The 24467-nt window shown below is 36.0% G+C and overlaps 1 long non-coding RNA gene across 1 annotated transcript in view; it reads right to left on the bottom strand.

The window, feature by feature from the left end:
• Positions 1 to 16496: 16496 nt before the first annotated feature.
• The window catches only part of LOC128107062 (uncharacterized), a 43276-nt gene continuing 35305 nt past the window's right edge, over positions 16497 to 24467 (bottom strand). Inside the window, exon 4 of the long non-coding RNA XR_008216940.1 lies at positions 16497 to 22498. This is a non-coding gene — a long non-coding RNA (uncharacterized LOC128107062). The remainder of the gene's footprint in view (positions 22499 to 24467) is intronic.

Here is a 24467-nt window from a genome sequence, read left to right as displayed (position 1 = left end):
GCAGGTGGACACCAACAGTAGAAAGAACATACTTCGTTGATGACAACATATTAGAGAGCAAAGAAGTTTAAGTTAGTATGGTTTGCTTGCTTTTATCTGTAGTTAATAATTGCAGTTTAACTTCATCAGTTCATTAACCAATTCCTTAGATTCTTTGGATTGTTCTTTTAAATGAAGCTGTCACTGATGGAGAATGATTTATATGATACAATATCAAAGTATTATAAAGTGTTGGAGAGATGGCTCAGCAATGAAATGTACTAGTGCTCTTGCAGAGGATCTGTGTTCTGTTCCCAGCACCAATAAAGTGACTCATTACCACTTGTTATTCCAATTCCAGGGACTATGATGCTCTCTTTTGGCCTTACCAGTCATGTATGTGGTCCACATGCATACATGTGTAAAGGAAACCAATCATAAACATGAAATTAAAAATTAATAATAAAATACATTTTAAAAAAATATAACTGAGAAACTCTGGTTTTTATCAGCAATGCTAGTTTCCACCATTTAGTATTTTCCTCTATGTGTGATATATACTTTAAGTCTTATTATCATATGAAAATTTGAAAGCATGGCCTCTCAACATTTTTGTTGACTGAAAATATACAAACATACACCTACTTAAAAATTTCCCTTCTAATTCTCCTCAAATTGATGTGCTCTGTGCCTCTTAATCACATCAGAGTTCTATGGATCCCTAGAGATGTAATGTTCAGGAAATGGATCTATAGAGAATTAAGGACCATGACCTATTAACCAATGCAAGTATTGCAATAACCAGAGGGTTGTCTGCAATATTCCCCAATAAAAGACTGTAGGGAAATGTTCTTTCAAATACTAATGCATATTCACCATTGTTCTCCAAAGAACTGGCATGATTAAAAAATTCAACACTATTAAAATTTTAATTTTTGCCATATATCAAAACATTAAATTATTCATGTCCTACTCAGAGTTATCCTATAAGTCAAATGTATCACTCTGTCATAGTTCTTCATGTAGAAGGTTTATTTATGTACTGAATGGATAAAGCTTTAAGAATGTATATTACTATTATTATTATTATTATTATTATTATTATTATTGCGTCTATGCCTTTAGTGACTCTAAATCAGGTAAAGTTACACCCTTTGCCTTCAGGAGGCACACCCTAGGTTGATTCCTGTCCTCTGTGCTGTTCTCCCGCCTTTGCCAAGTTCTCTTTATGTCTTTGAGAGGGAAGGAAAATATTTGAGGATAGGTCACTCCTATCTATTCAGTTCCAGGATGTCATATTGTTTCATACAGTTATTTCAGGACAGAAACTGTTTTCATCACCAAGTTCTTTTAAAAACATGTTTAATTCCTATAATGAACAAATTTTCATAAAATAGCATTGTATTAAGATTGGATTTATTCAGCCGGGCGGTGGTGGCGCACGCCTTTAATCCCAGCACTTGGGAGGCAGAGCCAGGTGGATCTCCGTGAGTTCGAGGCCAGCCTGGGCTACCAAGTGAGTTCCAGGAAAGGCGCAAAGCTACACAGAGAAACCCTGTCTCGAAAAACCAAAAAAAAAAAAAAAAAGATTGGATTTATTTCCTGAGATGGAATGATGTGTTGCAAAATGATTGAAATAAATTTAAATACTCTGTTCACGTTCTTGTTTTATAATTAAAGTTTATGCTCATTGTATGTGTTCTTTTCACTATTATTGAGTTATAATTTTGTCTTTTTTCCAAATTGGTTTTTACTTTGAATTTTAATATTTATATTAAAATTTAAAGTGAGGTATGTGTTCTTGTTGACTTATGTTGTTTTTTAGTGATAAATTTATATATAAATTATAAAATGCTCAAAGAAGAGAATAATACTGTAGAAAATGTTCATGCTGAGTTAGTGCTGTATGATAAATCCGAACTCGAACCTTTTGCTTTTGGGTTTCTTTGTCTGTATATCTTGAAAGCTTATTTCATAAGTTTGTGTTGCCTTGCAATGACTCTTAAAAAGCTCATTTCAAATGTTAATTTTTATGATGTACTTTTTTCCTTAATACTAATGTGCTGTGGGATGATCTGTATGTCAAATGTGTTGCTGATTGGTCAATGAATAAATCACTGATTGATCAGTGGCCAGGCAGGAAGTATAGGCGGGACTAACAGAGAGGAGAATTGAGAGAACAGGAAGCTGGGTGAGGGAGACAGCCGCCATCAGGACAAGGAAGATGTAAAGTACCAGTAAGCCACAAGCCACGTGGCAAGGTATAGATTCATGGAAATGGATTAATTTAAGCTGTAAGAACAGTTAGCAAGAAGCCTGCCATGGCCATACAGTTTGTAACCAATATAAGTCTCTGTGTTTACTTGGTCGGGTCTGAGTGGCTGTGGTGTCAGAGATTTGTCCTGACTGCGGGCCAGGCAGGAAAACTCAAGCTACACTAATGCATGAAGACATACCATAAAAATAATGGTCCCTTTCTGCACAAGATATGCAGCAATGTTTAAAGAACTCCATAACAAATCCTACTCATTCAGATAGTGTATAAGAATGCACAGATATTAGCAGTGTGGGACAAGAGTCTGAGGAGCTCAGAGTGGCACAGCCAAAAAAAGTCAGTGAATAAGGAATCGCCTAAATGAAGGGTCTTTAGCTTTTTACAACATGAATCAATTTTGCTTATTGTATTCTGTATTTGTATATAGATATTCATCATGATAGTTTTAACATTTTTTTTGTTATTCCAAAATGTGGTTTAATTAGGATCATGTTTTCACATGCCTTAATATGAAATTGGAAATTCTGAATATATAATTGTTTAAGCTAAAAAACTTGGGTATCTATTGTCCTGTTTTAAAACAGTTAAATTTAGGTGGTAATATTCTGTATTGAAATAAATGAGACACTGCTCACATTTTGTCTTCTGATATACGAAAACATCACCAGTGAAGATACACATTTAAATTTAGAGAATCTTGTTCTAACACAATAAAATCTTATCTTCCCCAAGACACAATCAATTCACCTTATTAACTTTTCCTAGACCAGCAGTATAACTCAATAAAGTTCTATTTTCTCAACTGAAAATTAAGGGCAAATCGGCCTTCTGTTTTATTACTAGATGTTGAATGAACACCATGAGATATCCAGAAGCCATGCAGAATATACAAAATGAGTAAATATAAATGTAATTTCAAAGCCATAGACCACACGATTTTAGATTCTCTATTACATAGCTTCCCTGTAGACAACAGTGCAAGACAGAAAAATTGCAGTAAGAGTAAAGTATTTGGATCATTTGTGGAAGTAATTAGTTTGTGCACTTGGCAGAGATGGAAAATTTTTAATTTTTATTTACTAAAGTTATTTTGGATATGTAATTTGCATTTTGTTTTAATTGTGAGTGTCACAGATGCCCTTATATGACAATTTTCACTTTCAAAGTGAGATGTTGTAAGGGGATACTTTACATGTTTATACAACTCATAAGCTTTATTTGCTCAGTCTAAAGAAAATGAAGAGAGAAATATATAAAGCTGATTTCTATTACACAATGTGTCATATTTATTGATCTGAATCTTTTAGGGTCATCTCCCCCTTATAACACATTGATTTTGCATTATATGATATGGACTTTTCAGGTCTTTCTCAATTTAAGGTTTCATTATTATATAAGGAATTCATAGTTCACTTCTAAATAAATCTCCTTTTTATGTAGTAATTAATGGTATGCCTAAATGAGTATAGAGTTCATATCAAATTTGAAAGCAAAAAAGAAAATAACACTTAGAAAATTGAATAAAATTTCATTCCTGGACAACAATGCTGTTTGCATCCTCTCCAGGGGGTTGATAAAGCCTATTCCCAAATCCTTTGTTTTTCTACTTTGGATTTGATTGCATTCAATAATTTCTTTCAAAAGACAAAGCCAGTGCTTGGTGCTTGCCTGTAAAATGAATATACACTCTTTATCTGAAGGATTTACTTGCATTTATGGGTGCATAATTGCCAGATTACTGAATTTGATTTGGAAGACAAAAACATGTGTTTGGAAAATTGATAAAAAAAATGGAAATGCTTAATCTTTTTGATGAAAAATAAAACTTTTTTGCATCTTTTATTTATTTAGGTCTATGCATGAGTGTGTTCCTCTCTCTCTCTCTCTCTCTCTCTCTCTCTCTCTCTCTGGGGAGGGGGAGGCGTGTTGCTGTTGGGTGTCCTCTGTATGCTGTGAATATGTGTTGCTTTCATTGGTTGAAAATAAAGCTGTTTGGCCAATGGTGAGGCAGAATAAGGTTAAGGGGTACAATTAAACTGAAGATGGAGGTGAAGAAAGACACAGTTGGGCCAGCTGCCAGCCAGCTGCCAAGGAAGCAAGATGTGTAGAAAATGTGGTAACAAACTATGTAGCAAAGCATAGATAAGAAATATGGATTAATTTAAATGTAAGAGCTAGGCAATAATAAGCCTGAGCCATCGACCAAGCATTTATAATTAATATAAGCCTCTGAGTGTTAATTTGGGAAGTGACTGTGGAATGGGGCAGGACAGAGAAAAGCTTCTGTTTACAGTGTGTGTGTGTGTGTGTGTGTGTGTGTGTGTGTGTGTGTGTGTAGGTCATAGGACAGCTTGAAGTAGTAAGTTTACTTCTACATCATACAGATTGTTGGTATTACACTCATCTTCAGCTTGGCAATTTTTTGTTCTGTTTTCCAATCTTACTGAGTGTGGAGCATAGTGCCAGGAACATAGTAAGTGCTCAAAAAATACGCATTGAATTGTCAGGGCAATTTGATTTTCTTACATGACATTATACAGGTGATCTATTTGTGTTTCTTGTGTCTCATCCAATAAACTATTCAATGTGGCCTCATGATGTTACTTTAAGTCTAAGCTACTGTTTCCTTCCTGTTCTGATGTTTGTTCTGTGCCTTTGATTTGTTTTCTTTATGTCAGTCCTTCCATTCTGCTTGTATAATCCAACTGAAGTCAGCACTTGAAATAACATGGAGCTTAAAGTATTAAATAAGAAGCAGATAAAAGTGAACAATTTCCAAGCTTTTTTTTAAACAGCTGAACAATTGTCTCTTGAAATGATGTTACCCCTAACCTCACCCCATTATTGATGGAAGTATGTTTGTCTTATATTTTCCTTCAAGTACCCTTAATCTAGAGATGGACCAGACTGCCTAACTCTGTGACAGGAGTGAAGAGAACAGCAGGACAGCCCAAGAGTAAAACAGTATGCCATTGAGAACAGCTAGAAGGTAAACTATTCCAATAGGAGTAACTATTGTTTCTACCATGGTATAAAAGTGGGAAAGCAAAGCCTGGCATTCATCTAGTAGATGTATGGCTTTTGGATGCTCAGGCATGGAAAAAAACTCAACTGGAAACTTTAGCTTGAACTAGCTTTTCTCAGGCATTTTCTCATGAACTTTGTGTGTCATTGATACTGTTACATTGACCTGCTGCTATTTGTTCTTTTCCTTGTAAACCACACCTTAGGGAACATTCTTCTCTGGCCAAGACTGTCCCTATTTTGGGTTGCACCCAGGTAGCTACCTTAAAGGGTCTTCTGCAGTTGATTTCAGCTGGATGTTTTGAGCACACCATTTAATGTTTTCTTATATAATATTTATTTCTTGCTAGTTATTCTTTTGTTTTTGCTTACTGTAAAGATGATAAACTCATTTATTTAAAATGTCTATCACAGATCATAATAAGCACAAAACTAACGTCAATTTATTTTTATCATGTAAACTTAAGTTAGACAAAATTGCAGGATTCTCATTTGATAATAGGCCTCTTCAAAATAGGTCGTATTGTTAACAATTTTCAAGCATGCATTGTATTAACAATTTTCAAATGCTTTGGTAGAAGCTCTGCCAAAGGTGTCCACTTTTTTTAAAATGGTGAATGTTGCAATTTTTTTTAGTGACACACACTTTACTAGAGGATGGGTAACTAGTCAATATATAACTCTAAATGCATTCTTGCCCAAATTACATTCAATTGTTTTATGGTATTCTAAATATTTTGTTAGGGAAAATACTTTATCCTAATGTGTTTCTGTGGGATTTTATTGACTGTCTCTACCACATGAGCCACATCAGGAATAATAATTATCATGGAGCCCATGGTCATTCCAAGGATATTTTTCACTCTTGTTGTGTATACACATTTATGACACCACCTTTTCAAACACATGTGGTAAGAGAAGAGGATATGATGGAGTTACTGAAACAGTTTGCTAGGACTATGGCTAACAGTATTCCACAGATGGGATATTGTAAACAACAAGACATTGCCATCTCACCCTTCTGACATCACATGTCTATTTGGAGTGCCTTGAGTGTTTGTTCCTCGTGAGGGACATGACTGAGTATCTGTTCTCTGCCCATCTCCTAGCTTCTCATGACTTGCTGGAAATCACTGACTTCCCTTTCCTATAGGCAAATCACCCGTGTCTGTGCCTCCTCACCATGTTGCTGTTGTTCTTGAGGAAAATGTTCATTTTAACACATTCATTAAAGCAACAAATAATACTAAATTAAAGATTGTAGTGTTCCCAAAAACTTTAGCTTATTATATCTGCTATTACTCTATTTCATATTAAATTCACATTTTGAAGTACTGGTGGTTGGGGTTGTGTCATATGGATATTTTGGAAGGGGAGAATAATTAATCAAAGCATGATGTAATTCTATGATTAGTATTTAATTAAAAATCATAACTGTGTAATCTCTGACAAGTGAAATAATGGCTACTAGTCATTTATTTCTGTCGTTTTTCTCTCCAAAAACTTTCTAATTGATAATTAGTTGAACAGTGAGTTTTGCATCTCAAAGGCTTTCTTTCTAAATTTTACATCTGACTGATACTAAGAAACAATGATGTGACATATGCTTTCCGTCAGCTGACAGTTGTAAGGAAATGGTACAAACAAGCTTTATTGTGTTAGTATATCTCTGTTAACAGAGTATCCTTTAGCTTTCCAAAGTTAAAATTTCACATTTACAATTCTTCTATAATCCAACTCTCATTTATTTTTACTTTTACCTTCTATTCCAGCCATCCCTCATTTCCTTTCCAATGACTGATAATTAAATATAACTATCAAATAGTGTGTGTTAAATCTCCTCTGTCTCTATCTCTCTCACTAGTCTTAGTATTGGTCTCTGTCTCTGTCTGTCTCCCTGTCTCTCTGTCTCTATGTCTCTCACTCTCAGAATCAGGTGTTCCTTAGAAGCTCTCTCTCTCTCTCTGTCCCTCTGTCTGTCTTCAAAACTCTCTTTCTCTCTCTGTCCTGTCTTCAAACTCTCTGTATCTCTCTGTCTCTGTCTCTCTCTGTCTCTGCCTCTCTCTCTCTCTCTCTCCTCTCTCTCTCTCTCTCTCTCTCTCTCTCTCTCTCTCAGAATCACTTCCCTTGGCAGATTTCTTTCTGGGACAGAGACCTAAAAGACACATGCAGATAGTACTAGGGCTGTGCAGCTTCCCTTACTGGCAGCTGCAAGATAAATTTGTAATATTAGCTACTGTCTGTATTAGTGTCCCTTGGCATGTAGACCAGACCAAGTTATGTGGAATGATGCTTGTGAAATAGATGCAAACATATAAGCAACAAAAGTCTCTGTTTTGTGTAACTGAAGAGTCTGTCAGGGATCCCTTTTGTTGAGATCAGCCTTTGCTACTTCATATTACATAAACCAGCTTTTTTTTCATGCTGTACACTGCCCTAGTAGACTCTATTTAGAAGCAATTTTCTACTCTATTTTGAGATGAAAAGTGAGTGCAGGCCCTGTGTGGACCCAGAAACTGAATCATCTGTCAGCGCCACCTGTGCAGCACAAGCTGCTAAATTACTTGTTACTGGAGACAGAAAGGGAATCACCCTATAAGCTTACTTGGATACATTTGAACTATGGTCACATGGATATATTAATCATAAAGGGAAACCAGGCCCCAAAACATATTAGACATACCAGGTAAGGAAATATGTGTAACTTCCTCACCTGGACCACAAAAATTGATGGACAACTAACACTTCAAAAGCATGGTTCCACACCAACTTATCATCTATTATTTGATTTGTGAGTCAAGGATCTACTCACAGAGGAGTTCAGAGTATCTCTGAGGTATTTATTTGGCTTGGTACCCTGGTGTTGACAATGATTACTTGCCTGCCTGCCTGCCATTCTACCTGTTCTCCTCTCTGGACCTGATACTGCCCTACCTGCTCTCACATCTATGTTCAGGCTTCCACCTCACAGTTAAGCTCTAAACTCTGAAGCTTCACTCTCAAAATTGGACTCCAGCACCTCTAGCATTTCCCTGATGATATTGATATGATTCATTTGCTTTTCAATACAGATGCTTCCCTAGCCCATTTCCAAAACCATTTTCTACTACGGCTTTTTTTTTTTAACATGTTGTTATTCTGTAAATCATATATGAATATGCACAGATACATAGAACTATTTTGATGTGTGATATGAGATTTAGTACTAGTAATTAATATTGGTAAATAAGAACTTACGTTTGTTTGGCAGAACAACATTATATAACAAATTGCCATTAAACCCACTAAATTTTGGGAAATGACACAAACTTATTCACCTGTGTCTCTGGGATTGTTCTCCTGACAATTACCCTGCTACCTCTCCCAGGATAACTCTTGTTTGATTTTGAAAGGAAGGTTTTCTCTCACTACAAGGGCTCCATTGTGGTTGCCTATGACTACACAGTTCTCCTAGTTATTTACCCACTTAAAGGTCTGATCATGGGGGCCCACCATCAGCAACTTCCCTCTCCTAAGAAAGTTAACATGCATCAACTCCTTTCTATGAAACTGTGATCTCTCTCTTTACTATTTTTCAATTATTTTTGCTCTTTTAATATAATTACATTATTTCTCCTTTTGTTTTTGCCCCTCCAAACCCTCCTATATACCCATCCTTGATCTCTATCAGATCCATTGCATCTTATATTTCATTAATTGATCTTATACACATATGTGTATTTCCATATATGCATTCCTAAAAATAAGCTGTTCCATATGTATAATGCTACATGCATGTATGTTTCCATAGCTGACCATTGGTACTGGATAGTAAATAGGCGTCTTCCCTTGGAAAGACTATTTCTGCTGCTCTTGGAATTCCTTAGTTGCCTGTAGTTTTTGTTTGGCTATAACACAGGAGGTGAGGAACTCTTAAGTCTTAAACACTCTCAAATTTTCTCATCAAACTATTGAAACTAGCCCTCTGTCCTTTTGTATAAGAAGATAAAATAACAGTCCATGAGGTTAAATTAATTTATTTTAATTGTATTCAAAATAAACAAGAAGATATCTCTGCCTGAACCATGACTATTTTTGCTATAAAAATTATGTTAAATTATTGTTATCTTTGTCCATCTTGATTAATCTCCACTATCACCTTATTTAGATTTGGAAATGCCTAGGGTTACCTTCTGGATACGTTTTAAAGAATGTTTTCAGACATGTTACCCAAGGAGAAGGGGTGACCTTCCCTACTGTGATCAGTACCCTCCATTGGACTGGGATCTTAGGTTGAAAAGAAACAGCAGAAATAGGAGAGAACAAGCTGAGCAAGCCTTTGCATCTCTCTCTCTCTCTCTCTCTCTCTCTCTCTCTCTCTCTCTCTCTCTCTCTCTCTCTCTCTCTCCTCTCCCTCTCTCTCTCTCTCTCTCTCTCTCTCTCTCTCTCTCTCTCTCTCTCTCTCTGACTTATGACATTGATCAAATGTAAGCAGCCTTCTTGCACTCTTGGGTTGATTTTCTGCTGTGGTGGACTGTGATGCTTCAACCTACAAACCAACGTCAACTTATCCATTGCTCAGTAGTTTTTGTCACATATATTGTGATATTAACAAGAAGAAGTGAAGAGCAATGGTCACCTGATCTTTAATAGTGAAGAACAAGGAAAAAACACTTCTAATTTTCTAAAAAATAAAAAAAAGAGTGACAAAGAAAGGAAGGAAAAAGGGAAGAAAGAGAAAAGCGTTCTTGAAGTTCAAACTAATGCTAACTAAGAGCTAAGCGTTTTAGAGGTGAAATAGGTTTTATGTTGGAATAAAAGGCTCTTACCCCCTTACTTATATTTCAAATACCACGTAATGTATAAAAATATGCTACTTTTTTGTATCTTCCCTACACATGCCTGACCTCAAGTTAATGAACTGGCAATTGTGTAAAAAGGCTAGTTCCAAGTGGAAACTGAATTTTATTCACATCATTCTTGATCATCTTAGAGAAATCTAATATATCAAAATAAATGTTCTGATAGTTGGGGTAATGAAAGGTTAGGCAGTAGTTTACTTTCAAGTCTCCAGAACTTTGTAGATTTTAAATCCTGTTTTAGAAGTATACCTAATGAGGTCAGCAATGATCAAATAGGGAACAAAAGTGTCAGCAGGGGCTAAATCTGACAGTTCGCTCATTATTCACTGTCAAGACTAGCTTATGAACTTTTAATGATAATTCCTAATGAGAAATCCTAAAAAATGCAAATGAAATAATTAGAAGAGATGAGGCTGGTGTGTGTGCCAGAATGATATATTCTACCCCTATGAGGTTAGAGTTTTATGAAATAACATACATAAATTTAAAAGTAACTCATTCATTCATACTATTATCTGTGACCTTTGGTCTTCTTGCCTTTTCGTAATATGCTGACTTTAGTCAATGATTTTGAGATGAGTCAGTCAGACTCTTCCTTTTCCTAAGCCAAGTTACACTTGGAGCTCTAAATACTGGAATGCCTACTAAAGACAGGTGTTATTTATTAAATATGCTTATTTTTCAAATTTTCTGCTGCTTTTGAACTCTACATCACCCTGTGCTTCCCCCTGCTGATTTTCAAATGTTCCAGGGTCACACCTGTTTTTAAGGAAATGTGGGTGGGAGTGGGTTGGAATTTGAGAGAAACATCTGGGTGAACTTTGCTGGCAGTGATTTCCAGCTGTCTCTCCATCTTTTCTCCTTCTGCCCCTGTTCCTTCCCTGCTCACTACAGCAGCACAGCTCTTCGTGCGGTCCTGGCTTGGATTCCTTCCTGCAGAGACGGTGGCAGCAGCAGCCCTACCTGAGTGCTGAGCAATGCCTGCTCTCACCAGAAACCGCCAAGGTAGTACTACAAATAGAAGGAGAAGAAATTTTATAGAACCTTAGTTAAAATTGAAATAGACATATATGTTACCAGGGAAAGGGACGTGTAGAATTTATTCACAGTTTCTGAATTCATGTAAACTTCAGCAAGTTATGAAAATCCTGGGGATTATATGCATAATTGAGACTCTATTTGGTGATGTATAGCACACTATTTCAGTGTGTCAATGATAATAAAATGTTAGAATACGTTTGTACAGATATTAGCTCCCAGTGATTTCTCCCTGGTTTTATCTGCTTTACCTCTCCCAGAGCACACACACACACACACACACACACACACACATATATATATATATATATATATATATAATATATATATATATATATATATATATATATATATATATATATATATATATATATATATATAAATAATTCCATTCAAACTCTATTACCTGTGACTGAATCCCTGGAAGACCCATGAGATGCTCAACTATTAAAAAACAGAATTTCAGTTTAGAAATTGATAACAGGAATGAGAATGGTAAATTAGTTAAGTTTAGGTAAACATGTACCTAAGGAAGCAAAGTAGTTTACCTTATTTGTAATAGAGGTGAATTTTGGAGTTTCTGCTTAATTTTCCTGAAATATTTTAGTCTCTTCTAACAATTTTTTAGATTTATACTTATGTTACTTGAACTTCTAATTATGTGAATATAGCAACTGGCTGACTGGATAGGAAGAAGAAAGAGGTTTCACAGGAAGGAGGAGGGTACCAGAGGTAATAGATTGTGAATATATTCAAAATATGTATTGTACACACGCACATACATATATATAATATATATATACATATATATATATTATATATATATGCAACAGTCAAACTGAAGAAAATATTCTGGTGGGAGGCATGATTAATATAATTGTTTTCTTAACCCTGAACTGACTCTTTCAAGCTGCTTTCTGACTTCCATATGCACATTGTGGAATGCACCGCCCTCATTTCCCACATAAATAATTTCTTAGACCTGTAAATAGATGATATGAAGGATAAAATCATGGGTGACCTTGCTACTAATCATTTGTCCAATAAATAAAACCATGTTCACCAACCACGACAAGGTCTGGTGATTAGGTTGTAAAACACGGTAGAGATGGTCTTAAGCTGTTTATCAAAATGTTTCATATTATATTTAAAGCTTCAATCAATCTAATATTTTGAACAGTCATGATCACTCTGCTCAGTGTATTTCTCTGGTAGTGAGATTGTTGTTTTATGATACATCTACCTAAGATTGCTATGGAATAATCCTCTTGTACACTGTAAAGTTTTGTCACCAGAATTGGTTTAACAAAACGCTGATTGGCGTAGCCTGGCAGGAAGTATAGGCAGGGTGACTAAACCAAGAATACTAGGAAGAGGTAGGTCAGAGTCTAGAGTCGCCAGCCAGATGCAGAGGAAGCAAGATGAGAACAACGTTCTGAGAAAAGGTACCAAGCCAAGTGGCTAAACATAGATAAGAATTATGGATCTCTGCATCTGCTTCCATCAGTTACTGTGTGAAGACTCTCTGATGCCAGTTAGGGTATGGGATTGACTAGGCCCTCTGCATAAGCAAGACAGTTATGTACCTTTGTCTGTTTAAGGGACACCCCCGGTAGTAGGATCAGGACCTATCCCTGGTGCATGAGCTGGCTTATGGAGCTCATTACTTATGGTGGGACACCTTGCAGAGCCTGACACAGGGTGAGGGGCTTGGATATACCTCAACTGAATGTAGCAGGCTTTGCTGACTTCCCACAGGAAGCCTTAACTTTTCAGAGTAGGGAATGGGAGTAAGTTGGGGGAGGGGGATGTTGGGAGGGAACAGGAGGAAGGAAGAGAGGAAGATCTGTGGTTGGAATGTAAAATGAATAGAAAATTTCTTAATAAAGAACAAAAAATAATTATGGGTAATTTAAGTGTAAGAACTCGTTAGTAATATGCCTGAACTACTGGCCAAGGATTTATACTTTATATTAAGCCTCTGAGTGATTATTTGGAAAGCATCTGCTAGTATGTAGGAGTTATTAGTGGGACAGAAACTTCCACCTACATAAAACAGTAGAAAATTGTGTGTGTGTGTGTGTGTGTGTGTGTGTATAATTTTCTACTATATATATTTTCTTTTCTTTCTTTCCTTTTTTTTTTTGGTTTTTTGAGGCAGCGGTGCTTTTATTTATTTCTCTCCACATTATTTTGTTGTTGTTGTTGTTTTAAGACAGGGTTTCTCTGTGTAGTTTTGGTGACTGTCGTGGATCTCACTCTATAGACCAGGCTGGCCTCGAACTCATAGAGATCTGCCTACTCTGCCTCTTGAGTGCTGGAATTAAAGGCATGCACCACCACTGCCCAGCATATATTTTCTATTATATATAATTTCTATCATGTTAATTACTACTCTATAATAATTTTATTTGAGGTGATATTTTCCAAACTAAATATAACTGTGAGCATATTTATACCGATGTTAGAAATGAAAAATTAATTCTTAATCAAACATTTGTGTTTATAATTTTGCCCATTGAAATATCTATAGGATTATATTTCCTATCACCCAGAATTTTATAGATGGTATGTAACACAGTAATCTTATATTAACATATATTGTTTCCATGGAAGTAGATGAAGAGATCCACACCCAAGCACTAGCCTGAGCTCCTGGAGTCTTGCTGAAGAAAGAGAGGAGGGATTGTAGGAGCTAAGGGGATCCTGATGTGGAACCCACAGAGACCGTTGACCTGAGCCCACGGGAGCTCATGGACTCCATACCAAAAGTTGAGAAGCCTGAATAGGACCAACTTTGACCCTGTGCATGTGTGTGACAGTTGTGTAGCTTGGTTTCTCTGTAAGGCTTCTAGCAGTGAGATCAGGGCCTGTCCCTGGTGCTTAGCTGGATTTTGGTAAACTGTTCCCCATGCTGAATTTACCTTTCCCAGCCTTGATGCAAGGGAAGAAATTTGGTTCTGCTTCAACTTGACTTGCCATGCTTTGTTCAAGCCCATGGGAGGTCTGCCCCTTTAGGAATGGAAATAGAGAAGGGTAGAGGGGAAGCGGGGAGCAGGGAATAGGAGGAGAGGAGGGAGAGGGAAACTGTGGTAGGTATGTAAAATAAATAAAAAAAATTCTTATTTAAATTAATTACATAAATACTTTTTCATTACAAAAAACATATTCTTTTCTTTAGTAAGTTTAATATATATACTCAACTTTAGTATATATACATATATGCATATATATATGTATGTTTAGTTTGTATGGGGAATGGGGGAGGCACATGGCACAACATGTGTGTGGAGGCCAGAGGATAATTCTGGACTTGGTCTTCTTCTTCCATAGTGTAGAAGTTAGAGTGAGGTCATCAGGGTTAGTGGAAAGCACCTTTCCTCACTGAAACAGCTTTCCAGTGAACAGATTTCTTGTTTTTTTATTATTATTATTGTTGTTGTTGTTTTACTATTGAGAGAAGTAGATCATTTACTAAATCCTGTCAACATCCTAAAGCCTGTACTTTCAGATTAGGAAAAGAAACATTGCAAATATGATTAAAGCTATGGACATTAATATACAAAATATGTTCAAAGACTATTAAAGCATTCATACTGTAATTACACTAACAACGAAAAGAAAAGAATTTTCCAGGATCAGTACACAAAAATGAGGAAACAATCTTATCCTGCCTCAGAGCTAGTAAGGAATTAGAGACTGTCCTGTAAACACTAGGGACAGGATTTGGCCAGCAAACTGGATGAAGTTAGAAGTCGATGTTTCTCTGCAGTCCCCCAGAGTACAAATGCATCTGCTGAAATTTGATTGCAGCCTTCTGAAAACCTAAGCAGATGATCCAGACAAGCCCACTGAAAATTCTGACTTATGTAACTTAGATTTTTTAAATGTATATTTATTAGCCATCAAATGTGTGGTGATTCCAGTGGAGGCAACAGAAACCTTACAGAAATTGTTTGTAAACTGCAGTCAATTAGTAATGAGCCAATAAGCACTGAAACTGCCCAAACTTCTTTCCCATCATTTAGATTGGCAATGATTAATAATAATTCCATTCATGATTAACCAAAATCCTTTTAGAAAAAAATTGGTGACAATATTAATTTGTCATGGTTCCCAGTAGACCAATTTAATGTGTAAAGATTAAAATTTATATAACATTTGATTTGATGCAGAGCCACTGACAGCTGAAAGACATGCACAAAATGTGCTGAGTTTTAGGACACACTTTTCTGCTATATGAGCAGAATAGTTGCGATTGTTTGAAAGCCCTTTCGTGTATACTGGTGCAAAAGGCATCCAGAAATTTTCACACTCTGTGTTTATTGCTACAGAATAATACCCCGAGTGTATCTTGAATGAAATTAATGAAGGTGCTAAGGATATCTGTGTTATTGTCAACTTTATACTAGCATGAATCTACCACATATTAGAGATGCTGACATTGTCTTGGAGGTATTTAATGATGTGTCTGCCGTAATTCTCTGGGAGGGAGATTAGGGAACTGAGTTGGGTTAGAGAGGCAACAGTTTATTATTATTTTGCACTGTTTAAATTTTACCATATGTCTATACAACATTTTAAGGTTACAATAATTAATAGCAATCCCTTGAATATTTAGAAGGATTTGAAAAGGTCCTATCACTGTTATCTGGACTGTATTGGGTTAAAGCATCTGAGCACGAAACATTTGGTTTCTTCTTATATGACACATCTTGCTGCACTGACTTTTGGCTCCTTCACTTTTGTCTTAGTATCTTTGATACTAGTACTGAACTCTCTGCACTTCTGGTTATAGTCACTTCTTTACTGAATTTAACTTTCCTGTTTTCTTAACTCTACCCTCTACATTTGATGAATAAAGATGAATAGAATAATATCATAATTTATCATTTATAGTTTTTCATGCAATTTATTGAAAATAAACATTATTTTTCAGGATTTTTGATACAGTGTATGTCTCCTTGTTTACTACTTCCAACCTGCTGTCTGTTTCTAAGGGTTAGAGTTGCATCTCCCAGGAATTTCAATATCCAATATTTGGTACTATGCCGTCAACTCTTACACTTCAAAATGTAACATGAGAGTCATGTGATAGAGTTCTCTTGTCATCTAGAGTAAGCAATTCATTTTATTTTGACCCTTTTTCTATCCATTAATATTGGCAACATTAAACTTTCTTTTATGCCTACATCATAGGGGACAATATAATGTAGAGCCTTCATAAGTTAAATCTTTTAGTGCATGTGAATAAATTTTGGCTCATTAGATGATACAGAATACCACAACAAATTATCTCATGTGATTACTATCAATTCCTCTGTGTGTGTGTGTGTTTGTGTGTGTGTGTGTGTGTGTGTGTGTGTGTGTGTGTGTGTGTGTGTGTACTTTATTGGTAAATTCACCTGTGTGTATAATCTGGATGTAGTGCTCTTTAACCACTAAGGGATGGGGGATGAGAACATAAGGAAATGGGTTGGTCAAGCTGGAACAGGGAAGGAGTGGGAGAGCAATGAAAGAGATACTATGACAGAGGGAGACATCATGAAGATAGGGAGAAACAGGGTTCCAGGGAAGTTCCCAGGAATCCATAAGGATGACCCCAGCTTAGACTACTAGCAATAGTGGAGAGGGTGTCTGAACTGTCTTACCCCAATAATCAGATCAGTGAATACCCTAACTGTCATCATCGAGCCTTCATCCAGTAACTGATGGAAGCAGATGCAGAGATCCATAGACAAACACCAGGCCGAGCTCCAGGAGTCCAGTCAATGACAGAGAAAAGGGATTCTATGAGCAAGGGACATCAAGATCATGATGGGGAAACCTACAGAGACAACCAAACCAAACTAGTGGGAACTCATGAAATTTAGACCAACACCTGTGGAGCCTCCACAGGACTGGACCAGGCCCTCTGCATAAGTGAAACAGTTGTGTAGCTTGATCTGTTTAAGGGGCCCACTCTCAGTAGGACCAAGATCCATCCCTGGTGCATGAGCTGGCTTTTTGGAGCCCACTAACTATGGCGGTGTGGGTGGAGGGAGGAGGGAGATCTGTGATTGGTATATAAAACGAATACAAAATTTTCTTTATAAAGTAATCTGGATGTAAAGTAATCTGGAAGACATCAATGTCTTCCTCTCTTGCCCTCCAACAAATGTTTTGAAATAAGGTTTCTCACATGAGTTGTAACTCACTGTTTTGGCTTTCCTGGCTGGACAACAACCTCCTGTTATCTATCTTTACACTTCTGGCTTAGTACCCTCCATCCCCTGCCTTTACATAGATGCTTTAGGTCCTATCCAAATATGAATGCTTGCATGTGATTTGATCCCTGTAAGTTTTCTCATCAGTCCTTATGAATTCCTTTCAAAAGGTATTATAAACATACAGTGTTCTCCAAAATAAAATACATAGTATATTATTTTGTAAACTCTGCATAGCTTACATATTTCTAGTATTTAAGATTGACTTTTTTTATGCTTACAAGTGTCTGTCTTCATGTTTGTATGTTTATGAAATGTATGCCTGTTGATAGTGGAGCCTAGAATAGGGTGCAAGATCCCCTGGAACTAGAGGTAAGGGCTGTTGCAAACTGCCATCCTGTGCTGGCAATCACACCTGAGTCCTCTGAAAAAGCTGTAAGTTCTCTTAACCACTGAGCCATTTCCCAGCCACACTGTTCAGTTCAATAATGTAACATTTTATGGTTCCTCAGATACCTATGTACAGATGTGTTTCTTTATATAAGATTTCTACTATTAATTATCTAGAAAATTTCCATTTTTATGATAAAGTAATTCTACATGCCTTTTGTTTCCTAAAAGTAAAAATCTTGAACTTAAAAAAGAAAAACAAAACTTATTTTCATCTTGTAACTCAACAACCTTGAAGAAATTTTTGTGACATCTTATATGCTAGTGAGATGTGTGCCTGTTTTTCTTCTGTCAGACTTTTAGAATGTATATACTATAGACTTATGTAATATTGTAATTTTTGTTCTCTGTCTTATTGTAAGGCACATGCTTCAGAACACATGAACATGAACACTTGTGAGTATACATATGAACTAGTTTTATATAGCAAATGTATCTTTCTAGTATATTTTGAAGACTGAAATGCTGGAGTGGCAGAGAAATAATGACTTATGTTGTGGGATGACGGTTATGCATATTCATATGATATATTTCTCATGGTACATATAGATCTACTGCATAGAAGATAACGAAGAGGAGAAGACACAGGATATGCTAAGTTAAGTACTAGAAAGAACTTTGCATGACAATATATTATCCTATATTACCTTGAAATATTGATTCATTTGTGTTAATTAATCTTAGGGTTGGTTTCCTTATGTATATTTTCTGTTATTTTGTATTTTCTATAATAATAGTGAAACAGAACAACAGCAAATATTTCATAAAACATATACACAGTGAGGGATATAATGATTTCTCTGTGTCATTATTAAATTGAGCATAAAAAAATAGGGTCTCCATCAGGACCTTTTTAACTAGTGAGAGATTGCTGAAATCGTCACCCTTAATAAATAGTGTTTCCTATTCTACCTCATTGGAAACATGTTTTTATTATTTGCATTATTTTTGTCTTTATGTGTGTTTTGCGTGAATGTTGTTATATTTCTGTGAAACACACAAGTCCTTAATATCCGTGGAGGCCAGAGGGGAGAATCGTTTCCTCTGAAAAGGGAATCTCAGGTGATTGTGACTTGCCATGTGAGCAAAGAGTGACCAGGGCTCTTAATCATCAATCTCTCTAGTCCCTGGAGAGTATTTTAATGTCATAATTATATCATACACTTTCCATTAGTTTCCACAGGCCTTCATGTGAGACATTGATAGATGTTTATGAGTTGTTACTAATTCCCCAATCTCTGATGTGGCCTAATACAGAGGTTGAAAATTGATTTGTGTTTCTGTTATGTACATTAGGAACAACACATAGAATATTACCCTTCTTACCTGTTTTTCAAATTCTTTATTCCAAAACTGAGGTCAGACTTTGTTTTCAGTAGAGTCCATCCAGGCATGAATTTCTCTTTTGATAATCAGAGTTTATTTAAACATGTTTGAATAAAGAATATTCTGTTTCTGTTCCCTCTGGATGGAGGAAAAAGGCTCAAGAGCCATAGGAAACTTGCCAAAAACCTAAAAGATCTGCAAGGCCCCACGTTGAAGGTTATACAGTCAGTAAGCAATTGTTGAGGAAAGGAGATTGCCTAGAGTTGTTTTAAGTGATACAAAGAAATCAAGGAGCCAGGCGGTGGTGGTGCACGCCTTTAATCCCAGCACTCGAGAGGCAGAGGCAGGTGGATCTTTGTGAGTTCAAGGCCAGCCTGGTCTCCAAAGTGAGTTCCAGGAAAGGTGCAAAGCTACACAGAGAAACCCTGTCTCAAAAACAAACAAACAAACAAACAAAAAAAAAAAACAAAAAAAAAAAAAAAAAAGAAGAAATCAAGGGATACACCATCACCACATCTGCTGTATGCTGTGTGTGGGATTGTTGCTTTTATTTTGTTGTTGGATTTTTATCATATCTACCTGTCACCACAAGTAACCCCTGAGTCATGCCCCTGTAAAAAAATCTCAATGAGCTCATTGACTTATGATTTTCGGCTTGACAATATGTTTTCTACATTCTGCTGTTGCTCCTTTTTAGATGGTGAGTAGAAATGTAGACACTCCAGGAAAAACACCTCAGCAAATAAAAATATCTTAATTTTAAGTCCATAACCTCACTCAAGGAAGGAAAAACACCAACATGTTTATATTAGAGGAGAAATAGTCATAAAATTAAAAAGACTTGATGAAGGTATTAGCGTTCAATTACATTCAAGAAAACTACACATTGTCTCTTGGCTGGCCCATCCTAATATTGTGCTTTGCTTTGTTTCTGCTCGGTTCAGCTGTGTTCTTGTACAAAACCAATGAGATCAGGAATACCATGTGCTTGCAAGAACTTTATCATTAATCTTTTATTATAATTCCAGATTTCTCATCTACACTACTTAAAATTCTCCTCAAGTTTAGCATCCTCAGAAATAGTTCCCTTAAGCAGGTAAGCTCTCTTCTGATACGTGCTCTAAATCATTGGTTGTAGTTCTCCGTTGCCAGAAAAGGATTTCTTCTGCACTTAGTTCTGAAGCCATCTAGATTATCTCTGGTTGTACTTTGAGAGCCGATTACATATTTTCTGGGTGTTTTGTTGCAGGAATGGCTTTACATATGTATTTTCCTTTAGAAGGAATAACAACATTTGATATCTAATCCATTACTTTGGTTGGAATGTTGTCGTTATGTTTATTTTTTAGAAATGATCAACTTTCTTGACCAAATGCTACAGCTTAATATATTTTGTTTTCTCACCAAGGCCAAACTGTTTGGATACATCAGTTGTGAACTATGAAATACGAGCTAGAATTATTTGCAGCACAGTTAGCATTGATTTTAGAATTTATTGAAACAGTTTCTGTCAGATGATAGGTATTTTTGTTGCAACAAAATTAATGTATTTCCATAATGTTTTGATAGATGAACATGTCTCTGGCAAAAGACACACTTTGAAAATTTGAATAAAATATCATAAAAGCTACCATTAGTCCTCACTTTTGTATCAGGGGATCTAGATATTACATGAAGGCATTTATTTGAAAAATATAACAGAATGCTTGAAGGGACTCTGTTAAAGTGTGGCACCTTCTTTATATCGCCTGTGCAATCTTCTCTAAGGTAATTAAGCTTAGAGAGATTTGCTTATATTATTTTCTGGTGCAATGGGAACATTTAAAAAGTTTTAATCATTTACCTTGAAACATGAGCAGACATTTGTAAAGAAAATAATAAAATATTTTAAAGCAATAACTAAATGCTACTAGACCAGATCAGTAACTAGGGATTGTGGGACAGTTTTACTTTGAACTTTTAGTATCTAGCATATACACATAAAATTTAAATTAATCACTGAAGAGTTTTATGTGGGGGTTATTTATAGAGTATGTAGAAAAGTAGCTGTATGTGGGGAAGATCATAGCAGCAATTTCGAGATAGAAGTCTGCAACAATTTCAAACACTCCCCAGATGACCCAAACCATCAGGTGACCAGAATGGGGGAACATCTAGGGTACAGGTGTGGGCACTAAGGCTTAGAATGTGCTTCAAATGCTTTCTGTAAGGAAATATTGTACCTATATACAGAGTCCTCTATATTCTGTATACTTTAGCAGAAAAATACGCATTAAATCCAGAGTACAAATGCACTTCCCTGAAGGAGCTTCCACAAAATCAAATCTGTGGAATCCAGATTAGTGTCCACACTCAAAACCCCTAAGACATTTTCATACAAGAAGTATTGTTTTTGCTAAAATAATGGTCCTTTTGGACTTTATTCCCCTCTCTGGCCCAGAAAGAAAAAAAAAGATTTAAAAAAAGTGCATCTGTTACTTACCCCCTAAAGAAAAATAACATGCCATTGAGGTTTTATCATATAGGAGTTTTCCACAGGTAGAATCCTTTAAGAGGTGATGTTATGTTAAGACCTGTGGGTTTTTTTTTTTTTTTTTTTGGTACCCAGTGTAAATGAAGAAATACATCTGGCAAGCAACATTTTAATCCCCAAATGCCCATAGGAGTTCTTGAGGGAAAATAGCTTATTGAGAGCCAATGTATGAATTTGGAAAGAGGAGTTGGATAAAGTGTAAATAGAAGGTGGCTGTTGTAAACAAAACACATCACCTGTGCCATTTGTTGCATTAAATTTTTAGCATTTGTACTGTGTGCTTTTCTGTTCTGCTTTTGAAAGCTGTTTTCATGGATTATCAGTGAGGCAATGGTACCCAGGGAAATATGTTCAGTTACAGTCCAGTGGGAATATGGGAAACCTTTACAACTTAGTCTGTGAAAATGTTAGTATTGAATGCTGGATTTTCCAGAAGCAGATGTTGAGATGATTTTGAGCAAGAAATCTTTATTAAAGAATATAACCTGTGAGGAAAAAAGGGAAGAAAACATATTAAGAAGAATATAAATACTGATGCAGTTGTGATAAATCATGACTTCATTAGCAGATAATAGCCAAATTAGGGTTACACATCAAAGTTGTTCACCCTGGGCTTAAATGGATGGGCCACTGTGACACACCTTAATTATTTGACAGACAGAACCTCCAGTCTTCACAGCCCCTCATATCTAAGGACTCTTGAAATCTGTTCTTTCTGTTGGATCAGATCACAAGATTACAAAAGTGGGAATGGTTCATGGTCATTCTGCATCTGGCAATGTGAAATTCCACCTTGCTGATCCAGGTTACATGTTCATGTCCACCACTGCAATGTGAAAATTCTATAATGGGTTTAAAGATAAGAATTTAGTCTACCCTTGCATATATAGTGCCTTAAAACTCTCCAATTGTGTCTTAATTCTCCAATCTCCCCATGGAAATTTCACTTGATTTTTTAACCAACACAAAAAGTATTGAATAAAATATATCAGAACTATTCTGCTTCCTGAATACCTAATCTAAACATGATTCTTGTTTTAAACCCAATATTTAGACATGCATCGAAATCAGAATGTTTCTTTATATCTCTAAATATGGCCAGCTTTATTATTTTTACGGTCTCTCATTTTCTCTGTTTTTATAGATGTATAATGTTGATCTCATATCTTTCAAGTTAAAAGATGGTAAAGGTGGAAAAAGAACAGGGACAAATAGCCAAACTAGTGGAAACACATGAACTGTGAACCAATAGCTGAGAAGCCCCCATAGAACTGGAGCAGGCCCTCTGGATAAGTGAGACAGTTGATTAACTTGAACTGTTTAGGGGGCCCCCAGGCAATGGTACCGGGACCTGTCCTTAGTGCATGAACTGGCTTTCTGGAACCTAGGGCCTATGCTGAGACATTTTGCTCAGCCTTGATGTAGGGAGGAGGAGACTGGACCTACCTCAACTGAATCTACCAGGCTGAGCTGAATCTCCAGGGGAGACCTTGCCTTGGAGGAGGTGGGAATGGGGGGAGGATTGGTGGGGGAAGGCTGGGAGGTGGGAGGAGGGAGGACAAGGGAATCCGTGGCTGATATGTAAAATTAAATTAATTATAAGATTTAAAAAAACATAAAAAGATGGTAAAGGTAATGAATTATTTTCTCTCTAATATAATTGAAACACTAACGTCATCATACTAAACAGAAAAATATTGCAATAGTAATGTGATAAATAATTCCAATGAAGAAAAAATTAAGCACAATATATTTGAAATTAAAGAGTACAGCAAATGATAAAATTGCATGTCATACATTTCATATCCATATCTCAATAAATCTTTTTCTTTAAGGAACAAAAAATATATATTTATTTTATAAACTGAGATCTTATTTTTTCTGGAGGCCATGGTTCTCTGCTTTCTATATTCTGATAAACAAAGCTTGACACTTAGCATATTTAGAATTCATATACTCAGGATTCATTCACCAAAAACTAATCAACAAAGAAAATATGAATTAAAAAAAAAAAGATCGCTAGCAGCTATGATGTCGACATTTTTTCCATGGCTCTCTTCAATCAGTTTTGACATTTCTTTGACCAGCCAGAGCCTTGATGAACCCTTCCGTTAGAGTTTTTACAGAAGTAGGGAAGCATGAAATTAATTTCCCCGAGTGCAGTAGCTCACAGATGCCAGCAGATCTCATAACTCAGTAATACTGGTAAATCCCTGAATTTGTTCTTCAGCTTCTCAAATTACTGTTGGTGTCATCACTCTCAGGGGTTTACTGAGTGAATTCCTTCAGGCTTTTTTAACTTCTAATATAGAAACACTGGATTACACATTCTCAAGAAGAAGAAAAAGACAGTTCATTTCACCATTGATTATGTTCATATGTCTTTATCTTTTTTATTGTTATTTTGATTGTTAATTATCTGATTGTACTCTTTTCTTAAGAAGGCCCGGTTGCCAAGCAAATACCCATTTACAGTGCATTGAAAATTGATTCACTTCCTGAATGTGGTTACGGTGACAGGAGACTGCAGATGTGACACAATTTTATCTCTGTTTAAAATCTTCAAGGATTTTCACATGAAGGGTTTCAAATAGGCTTTGTAGATTTCTCCTGTTTATATGGTTTATAAGTTGCCAGGTCACAATGTCTTACTCAATATGTAATGTTTTGCATAGAACATTTAACATTTAACACATGTCTATTGATCTATAAACAGTTTTTTCAATACTTCTTGTGAAGTCATTGTTTTGAGTATAAATCAATTTTCCAAAATAGTTATGAAATGGAAGAAAGAA

The sequence above is a fragment of the Peromyscus californicus genome, unplaced genomic scaffold (assembly GCF_007827085.1).
Source record: "Peromyscus californicus insignis strain IS unplaced genomic scaffold, ASM782708v3 Scaffold_12__1_contigs__length_115047231, whole genome shotgun sequence".
NCBI classification, from domain to species: domain Eukaryota; kingdom Metazoa; phylum Chordata; class Mammalia; order Rodentia; family Cricetidae; genus Peromyscus; species Peromyscus californicus.
The sequence above is the reverse complement of the archived record's forward strand: the minus strand, read 5'-3'. Positions and strand labels throughout refer to the sequence as shown.